This window comes from Pezoporus occidentalis, unplaced genomic scaffold (genome assembly GCF_034315485.1).
Source record: "Pezoporus occidentalis ecotype Australia unplaced genomic scaffold, CSIRO_AGI_Poc_V1 ctg140, whole genome shotgun sequence".
NCBI lineage: Eukaryota > Metazoa > Chordata > Aves > Psittaciformes > Psittacidae > Pezoporus > Pezoporus occidentalis.
The window spans coordinates 1,702,347-1,711,922 of record NW_026913210.1 but is presented as its reverse complement, the minus strand read 5'-3'; the positions used below and the strand labels follow the sequence as shown (position 1 = coordinate 1,711,922).

General features: G+C 45.3%; 1 long non-coding RNA gene across 2 annotated transcripts in view; it reads left to right on the top strand.

Annotated features, from left to right (window-relative positions):
* Nucleotides 1-1,321: 1,321 nt before the first annotated feature.
* Nucleotides 1,322-9,576, top strand: part of LOC134159145 (uncharacterized) — a 54,351-nt gene continuing 46,096 nt past the window's right edge. For both annotated transcript variants that reach the window (XR_009963050.1, XR_009963049.1), the window contains exon 1: nucleotides 1,322-1,494. This is a non-coding gene — a long non-coding RNA (uncharacterized LOC134159145). The remainder of the gene's footprint in view (nucleotides 1,495-9,576) is intronic.

Sequence of the window (9,576 nt, the reverse complement as noted above, 5' to 3'; positions counted from 1 at the left end):
TTAAAGCATCGATACCAGCTTTGTGTAAAGGACATGCCTACCTGGAATCACACGGTATGAGGCAGAAGTTTGCTGTCATGCTAGGATGTGCTCAGGCCTTTCTTTCTTAAATTTTACCAAAACAAAAAAAAATTTCATTCAGGGAAGCATATCATTCAGGTGGATGCCGAACAGATTTATTAAGCTATACACAGGACTTTTTCTCATTCCTTAGCTTTCTATTTAGCTTGGGAAACTCACACCCTGGAAGAGAGCCTCTGAGCACAGCATTTCTATACACAAGACTGGTCAGACCAGTCCATGGGGGGTCAATATCTGGCTGTCTGGCAGTGGTTTACGCAGGTCAGTCACAGTCAGAAAAGTGTGGTGGGAAGGAAGCTGGTAACTACAAGTTGTGTTTTTTTCCCTTAACTGAAGTCTAGACCATTTGTTCCAGGCTCAGCAGTGAGGCAAAACTCACCTCTGCCCAGAGATGTTCTACTGTCCCTCATCTTACACAAAGAAAGCTCCCTTCTGACCTCTAGTCCCTTCTATCACTAGCACCTCTTTCAGACAAGATACCACATTGCCTCTGTCTAAAGTTTGAGGCACGAATCCCTGACCTCGTATTACCAGAAACGAAAGTTACTGCTATGAAGTTAGTACATGTAAAAGCTATTGACTTGCTTCTGTGACCAAACCTCCAAGCTGGATTCATATGTGGCTGGGAAGTTGACTGTCTAATTGGTCTATTAGGGTGCAAATGTAACTACTTAGAAAGAAGCATGACATACGATAGCCCATACCTCCAAACATTGAGCAGCACAACAGCATGCAGCATTGGAGAAAAGCACATATATATTTTTCGCGGAGAGATTTTATTGTTAGATGTCAGGTTGACTCTGTGAATTTGGCATTGCAAAAAGGTCTTTGCCTAACCTTTGACCTCAGTTTAGATTTTTTGGGTGAAAGAGTGAAACAAAACCTCTGAAGATCTGCTGCATTAGAATTCAGAGCTCAGTTTTACAGCTTGGCATACAGTACCACTTGTGTATTTCGCATAGCTGCAAACAATGATGTTCATTGTGCATGGATGTATTAGTGATTTGGCTGGTTTGTACTGTAACTACCAACACCAACAATCCAAAACACAGGCAGTTCAAATTTTTCTCCCTGCTGCCACATCTATTAATATTTCTCTAGTGCAAATCTCTTTATTCTTAGATCAGTGTTGCAGTCAGGAATTCTGCAAAACAGTTATCTTTCTCATTAACCAGTACTTACCTTTGCTTTCATTAAGAGATGCACTGATTCAGTTTCTTCTCCTGGACAGAAGGGCCAGAGCCACTTTAAACAGCCCCACTGCAGCACAGTCAGAGATCAATGGAACCCATCCTGCATTTGAATGAATTCCCTCATTACAGCCTGTTCCTGCCACATGCCCCTGTGGATTTGGAAGGGTGGCATGATGGAGGATGGAAAGTAGACCCCATATAGAGCACCAGTAATGTGCAGGTCAGTGGATGCTTGACTACCGGTTTTCTGTCCTTCTTCACATGGTATGGGCTTCAACATAAGTGCAGCAGGAGGAGCATCTTCCAAGTCTGCCAGAACAGTTAAGTAGAGCTTTCACCATGGAACACTACACCCCCACCTGCCACATGCAATTTAACACAACACTGGAGGCTTTAGGACCCTGATAAATGGTTTGTTCCTGTCCTGCTTTTAACCAGCATGGAGTTAAATTTCCTCCTAGTAACTATGCAGTGCTGTGTTTTTTACTCTAGTCTGAAAACAGTGCTGGCAACACATGGATGTTTTTAATTGCTACTGAGCAGTGCTTACTTTGATCAAGGACTTTTCAGTCTCATGCTCTGCAAGTGAGGAGGGGCACGGGAAGTCAAGAGGAAGCAAAGACAGGACACCTGACCCAAAGTAGCCAAAGGGGTATTCCATACCACAGCACATCATGCCCAGTGTATAAACTGGGGGGAGTTGGCCAGGAGCCACCAATTGCTGCTCAGGTTGGGTTGGGTATCAGTTGGTGGGTGGTGAGCAATGCTATTGTGCATCACTTCTGTTGTTCAATTGTTTTGTTTTACATCTCTCTCTTTTTGTTATTTTCCATTTCATTGTTATAATTAGTTATATTAGTGTTCTATTAAACCTTATTTTAATTATTAAACTGTCCTTACCTCAACTCATGGGTTTTAGCTTTTTTCCCAATTCTCCTCCCCAACCCAAGGTGGGACAGAGCAGGTGTGAGATATCAGCTGCATGGTACTTAGTTGCCAGCAGCCAGTCCCAGATATGGACAACCAAACTCTGACTTGCCTTGCAAGTTCTACTGGAAATTTCTCATGTTTATGCCGCATTTGAGTCCTGCTTAGCCCTTCTGCTGAACCTTAGTGAAGGACTTGGTGTGACCCTCATCCACAAGTGTAGAGATGGAGACAGATTTGTCAATTATCATTGGTTGGATAATTGAACAGAAAGAAGGAAAAGCCTCAGAATTAAGAATATCCTGTATCAGTAGGAGGAAGCAATGCTTTATACCATGATGAGCCACAGCTCTGTAAGCTGTTTCTCTGCAGAAAGGAACAGATTGGACTGTGAGTCACTCTGAAAATAGCACAGTCCTTTTATAATCTCAGAGCAACAGGTCTTCCACATATGAGTTATGACGTTACTGAAGGTATGTGCACAGAAAGTGCTTCGTTTCCCTTCTGCCATTCACCCACTCCCCTGGAAATCAGATAGCACAATAAACTAATGCAGTGGATAAAGATAAATTGGTTTCTATTTAGGGGCTAAATGGCACTCATATTCCGAAGCTGACTGGCAAAATACAAGAAACGAAACAAGCCCAAATTCCTTTCTTACATCCCTGTGGGTGATTGCCTGCTGCTATTGCTCTCTTTCCCCCAGCCATATTGCTTGCTGAGGTGGAACTATGGCTGAATATGCAGAGCAGAGATCCTGGCAGCTTCTTTACTGGACATGGAAACCGCGCTAATAAATATCATACCATCTTGTTTTACATCAAAAAGCATTAATCCTGGGGATGATTTCAGCATGTACCAGACAAAACTCTGAAGTTCCTGTGCCTGTTCCTTTTCTCACAGATTTGATATATAGCTATTTTTGGGTGCTGTGAGTTAACTGACCAAATTAGTGACAGTAGTTACAAAGCAACTTATTCTACATGAAGGCAGATCAAAAGACTGGGCTGAATACAAGGGCCATTCCCCAAACAGCAAGACTCAGCTGCATTTGGGAGTAATGAAACAGACCTACAACTCAAATCTGAGAAATCTATAGACAAGGATCCCTCTGTGGGAGACTAAAGTATCATTTTAGAGGGCAAGAGTTAGGAATAACCACGTTGTAGTTTTAAGACCTGTTTTCCTGTGAACTGTATTTTGTTCTGGGTAAAAGGACAGTTAGTTCTAACAGAGCCAGTTAGTAAGGAAAGTAGAAGCACAGATACTGCCAGTCCTCCGAAAGTGCTCCAGCCCAGGGCCTTATCTAGGAGTTGGAGAACAGCATGGCTTAATTTCCAGGAGAAGATGCCTTGAGCTGGAGCAGAACAGGAAGAGCACTTAGACTGTTTATAACTAGACATATATTTTCCTTTGCACCCTTTTCAGTTTGCCAGCTCTCCCTTGTCCCAGGGCCCAGGCTGTCAGAGATGCTGCACAGAAAGATAAAATGTTCATTGGTTGTTGTGGAAGCACTGACTGTCTTTCCAGGTCTGGAAGTTCTTGGGTTTCAAAGCACAGTAGGGAGAACTGTGCATGCACTTTAAAGGTAAAACCGTATGAGAGAAGCTGTAGAACCTAAATATACCATAATTAGGAAGAAAAAGGAAGAAAAAAAAACAAAAAGAGAAAAGAATTAAGAAAACTCTGCTTTTATATCTACTGTTTCTGGCCTCAGGACTACAACCAACCTGACCAGAGACTCATCCTCTCTCTCCCTCTGAAATCAAAAGAACAGACACAGCAGCTGATAGGGTCAGAGATGTCTGTGTCTCCAGCAGACAGAAATTCATACCTATCCTAAAGAATGCATGCACTGTTTCCTAAGCTGCCTTGTTGGTAGAATGCCATTCAATTTTACAAATGGCAAACAGACATTTACAACTCACCCAAAGTTTTGGAACCTGCAGCCAACTCCTCCCGTTGCCAGCCAGTCCAAACACATATTTTGTATTTGGCAATTCTTTGCCATTTTTGCCTTTCCAAAGGCCAAGAGCAAGCAAGCTCTGCTGTATGGTAAAATGTCTGGATCTCAGAAATTCAGACTAAACACCTTGTTGTAAATATCTGTATATCAAAAAAAGGAAGAGAAGATTTCAAACATTCACTTTTACAAATCCAAAGTATGGATAAGACCTATATGAATAGGGAAATGCAAGATTTGTACACTGTTCCTCCAGAGACAGAAGGAAGCCTGTTGTTAATCACAGCTGATCACCCATTTATGTCCCACGTTTTTGACAAACTCAGCAGAACACATCAAATATTCCTTTACTACAAATACAAACTCAAACCAGGACTTACTGCAAAGTGCATTGTGGAGACCACTGTATCTGTAGCATAATGGTTCAGTACAATACGTGCCCTTGTGAGGTAAGACCAGTTTTCCTTCGGTGTGCCCTCCTAACTTATCTGTAGTTAGAAGGTTAAGATGGACCTACAGCAGTCTTTGCTCTGGAAAGAGAATGCCACAAAGGAATACCTGCATTTTATATGCAGACTGCTGTTTAAGTGAGCCTATGAGACTACAGAAAATGTGGCTTTAGAATGATTTGAATACCAGAGAAGGATGAGTAAGGAGTGTCTTGGGAATAGAGCCATTAATTAAAAAATGAGGGGGGAAAAGGTCTTGGTTTTCATTAGCAATGTTAAACGCAATATATGTTTCTTACTGAAAATGATGATGTACACAACTGTATTGAGTGACCAGTAACCAACTGGAGTACAATAACTTTTGGGCCTGCTGTCTGTGCAGGGAGGAATTCTTTACATTGCAATATTATCACTCTTCATCTGTTTCAGGGTCTCTTTCTTTGGAGCTAAAAGCCCAGACTGATGTTTAAGATTATAATAATAATACTAATTAAAAAAAAAAATACAGTTTTTTTTTTTTCTCCTTCTTGGCTATTTCTCCATATTTTTAGGTCTGGAGGACTTTTCAAATCTGTCCATATCAGGAAAACATAACTTTGGCTCTTCATTTAATCTCATGTCAAATGGTATTACTGCAGTATGCGATCAGCCCAGGCTGCAGATGAGTTTGAAGCCATACAACAAAATGCTTTTCCTCAGTGGCTGGACACTTTTATAATCTAAATCAGGCTGCAGGTAAACAGCATTATTCTTTTCAAGTCATGCTTGATCAGTTCATTTGAGTATCAGCTGTATGACTGCTGGGGTTGGCAGCTGCTGCTTTGAGCAGTAAGTCATCCCACTTGGCTTACTCCAAGTTTTATCATAACTTTTTGCTGACAACAGACACTTCCAAGCCAAGCAGTTCTGTTTTGTCCAAAGTGCTTGTGTTTATATACTTTTGAATCCTGAGCAACTGCCGTGGCTTTTTTGCATGTTAATGAAAACAAAGATTGTACTTGAAAGGATCCTTTGGGTAGGAAAGGGAACAGTTCAGTTTTACTGAGCTTTTGACACAGATGGGGCTGTTAGGCCCTTTTGACAAAGCCAGCTATATATGAAAGGGGAGGCATTTGATGAAATGAGTGTTACATAGCCACAGTGTGACCCTCGTTTTGAAAGAGCTGTTGTACTGTCACAAATCTGCTGTGAATGGAAAAGAATCTTTTCAGGTGCTATTCCTAAAACTCCGAAGAATGTTAAATTGACTGCTTCTGGATTGTGTGGTTATGTTTTAAGGCTCTCTCCTATCTGCAGAATATTGAAAGCAAGTCTATACCAAAATTACATCTGGCCAAAATTGCTCTAAGGAATACACATGCTGCTTCTAATCAGCAGCTCCACCAAGGTGTTTTTTTTGTGTTTTTTTGTTTTTTTTGGGGGGGGGGGGGGGGGGGCTGGGAGGGAGGGGGAAGGTGAGGGGCAGAAATGGTGCCTTGAGCCTGTTGTGTCCTGCAGTAGATACTGATTCAGTTCTGTCTGCACAGCATAGTGTAAACTGAAGCACCTGATTTCCGTATGGGAAAAGCTGATGCTTCATTCTGAGCGACTCAGCTGACATGTTTTCACAGCTTCTTGGCTCTTCGTTGCTTGTTCAGCTTCCTGTATCTAAGTGTATGTACACTGAGACTCCTTATTGTCTGAACTTGCGAGCTGGTACTTTTAAAAATGGACTTCTGAGGTGTAGATGGAAGAATGTTTAAAGCACTCTTGTAAGCAAAATTCAGGATTTAGACAAACTTTTCCGAGATCTACCGCAAAGGAGCAGCGCCTGAAAACGTCCGGACTAACCTAAACGGGAAGGGACACACTGCCCTCTAGCAGCTGTCCTCTGCGCAGAGCAGCTCGATTGCTGCAACAGAACTGACGAGCTGCTAGAAAGTTGCCTGGAGCTTTATGTTGGCACTACCGTACAGCTGTACTCAGGTGAGGAGTACGACCTGCTCGAATTTAATCTCAGTCCTGAAGAAAAATGATAAATTTTTATAAAAATTATTTTTATAATTAAAAAAAATATGTAAAATAACAAGAGAAAAGGGCAAGAACTGAACATGTGTTATCAAATCATACAAATGTGCTAAGGAGATCCTAGTGCAAGCAAGTAGAAACCACCACCATTAACACGCATGATGACATTGCAATTTCTATGGGTTGACATGCATTAGGAAACCCCTGCTCAGCCCCTGATGAACAATGCTCTCATTCTGTGCCCTGCAAAGAGCATCCAGGCTGAGTCTCCACATGGATCTCCCTGAAGCACATGTAACACCCCCAGACTGCAGCAGCTCTGCTGAGACCAGACCACCCCTAAGGCACTGACACCTTTCTCTAGGGGAACTGAAGCAGAGAGGCTTGTACTTCTGCTCTTTTGTGGACCTGGGTTTCATTTGGTCTCCTGCCCCTGGGATTGATAATAATATTGAGACTTTTTCTGCACATTTATTGCCTTTATTTTCTTCTGTTACATATAAATTAGGCTGGGGGGCGGAGGGGGGACGGATGGGATTGCTCTCGGCGTCCTGAGCCCCAGCTGACAGCCCAGGTGTGGTTTGGCCACCCCTCAAGACACCCTCCAGTATTACTGATGGCAAGATGGCTTCTTGGGAGGCTGGGCGGGGCCCTCAGGTCTGCTGGTCTTCCTCTTTGGGGCTCGCCGGGCCTCCGCAGGGGATGGCTGGCTACCCTGGCTGGCAGTGGAGGGCCCAGGCACAGACTCCTCAGGCCCCTCTTGCGGCAAGCGCAGCTCCCTGATGCCAGGAACAGGGGCAGAGGGGGGGCTGCCGGGACCCCCATGAAGGGCGGCCGTGGAGGTACTGAGGAGTTCTGCCTCCGATCTGGAGGAGGGCGGGTTGCGGGCTAGAGACACCCCTCTGGAGGCAGCAGGGCCAGAGCCAGCCGGGGGACTGCCCTCCCCCGCCTCAGCATCGCTATCATCCAGACCCAGCCGTTGCCGGACCTCCCCGCTGCACTGCTCCACGGCGATGTCAATCAGCCGGCGCACGAAATCCCTGGTGTATTCACCCAGGGCACCCTGCAGCGCCTGCGTCAGGGGCTCCTCATCCAGGCCATAGTACTCCAGGCAGAACAGGACGAACATCCGTGCTGCTTCTGACTCCCAGAGGCGACCCTGGAATATTACACACAGCCACTCTCGCAGCCGAGGCATCAGGGGCCGGAGCAGAGATGGGTCATGCTGGAAGAAGTATGCCCAAATGTGGGGACAGAGGCCAGCCACAGGATGTCTGGGCATGAGGACCACAGGTTGTGGCTGTGATGCTGCAGAGTGCTGGGGGCTGTGGGCAGCTGGCTGCCCAGGAGCTCCTGCTCTCTGATGGTCGCTGCCTGATGGCTCTTCACCATCTGATGGTGGTGAGATGACATGCTCGTGAAAGTTGTCATCCCCCTGCCCTGAGTGCATGATGCCGGTCATCCTCCTTCTGCAGAGGGGGCACTCAGGGCTGTTCTCAGACCACTGCAGAATGCAGATGTAACAGAATTGGTGGAGGCATGGTAGCACATAGCTTGCCCCCTCCTCTGAGCTGTCCAGGCATATTGGACAGCGGGTCTCCAATGTCTGTGCTGTGCTCCCCATGGGCTATGGTGGACTGGGGAGGAGCTGGGGATGCCACGTTTTTCCCTCTTGTTGCTACTGCAGCATCAGGTGTCACTCTAAAAAAAAGGAAGAGAGGCCACAATCATTGGCTGGCTCAGGAAGGGGGGGAGAAATCCCCAGGTCCCTCTAAGAAGGAAATGCACCCAGCTCACCACCCCAGAGTGAGGTTTCCCCATCCAGCTCATTTCTACTCCTGCGAGTGCTCCTCTGAGGCATGGCACTGAGAGCTGCCCTGAACAATTCCCCATGCACAGCACCAGCACCAAGGCCTCACTCAGCACTCCAAATTTCACCAACTATTCAGCTGGAGTGTGGGCATGACCTGTCTGGGTGAAATGAGCAGCAAGAGATGCATGGTCACAATCTGGGGACATCACCATAGGCCATACTCACCTGTGGCACTCAGATGTCCAGTGTTATTGCAGCATCACTGCCCACTCCATCACTTCATTTCTTCTCTTATGCTTGACTGGCAGCAGTGTTTCATAACCAGTCACAGAAGCTTCAGCTATGTCTTCCCAGGTGGTGTGATTTAAGCCCAGTTGGTAACCCAGAACCATGCAGCCCCTCTTCCCTTCTTCTTTCCCTCTCCCCTGCACTCGGTATTGGATGGGGAGGAGGATCAAAGGAATGTAAATCCCACAGGTTGAAATAAGAACAGTCCAACAACTAAAGTATAATACAAGACTACTACTACTACTACTAATAAGGGAAATAACAAAGGGAGAGAATATGAAACTAAAAGGGAAAAGAGAAATAGAACAATATAATTGCTCACCACCTGCCAACTGATTCCAACCAGAGCAGCAATGTGGGCCTTCCAGGTCACTCCCCCTGGTTTATGTACTGGGCATGACGTGCTGTGGTATGGAGTACCCCTTTGGCTAGTTTGGGTCAGGTGTCCTGCCTCTGCTTCCTCCTGGCTTGTTGTGCCCCCCCTCACTGGCAGAGCATGACAGACTAAAAAAGTCCTTGATCAGGGCAAGCACTGTTCAGCAACAACCAAAAACATTTGTGTGTTATCAGCAGTGTTCTCAGACTAAAGCCAAAACACAGCACTGCACCAGCTACTAGGAAGGAGAAAAATGACTGCTACTGCTGAACCCAGGAGAGCACCAACCCCTTATTCCATACCATTCATGTCATGCCCAGATTCCACATTTTTCACTAGACCACCACTTTTTGTCTCTTTCATATATGTATATGCATACATATATGCACACACAAAGAGATATCATTCCTTAGTCCACGGACCGTCCCTAGAAAGTTTGCTGAATTAGTTCAGTCCATGATGTCAGACTTCATCTGTCA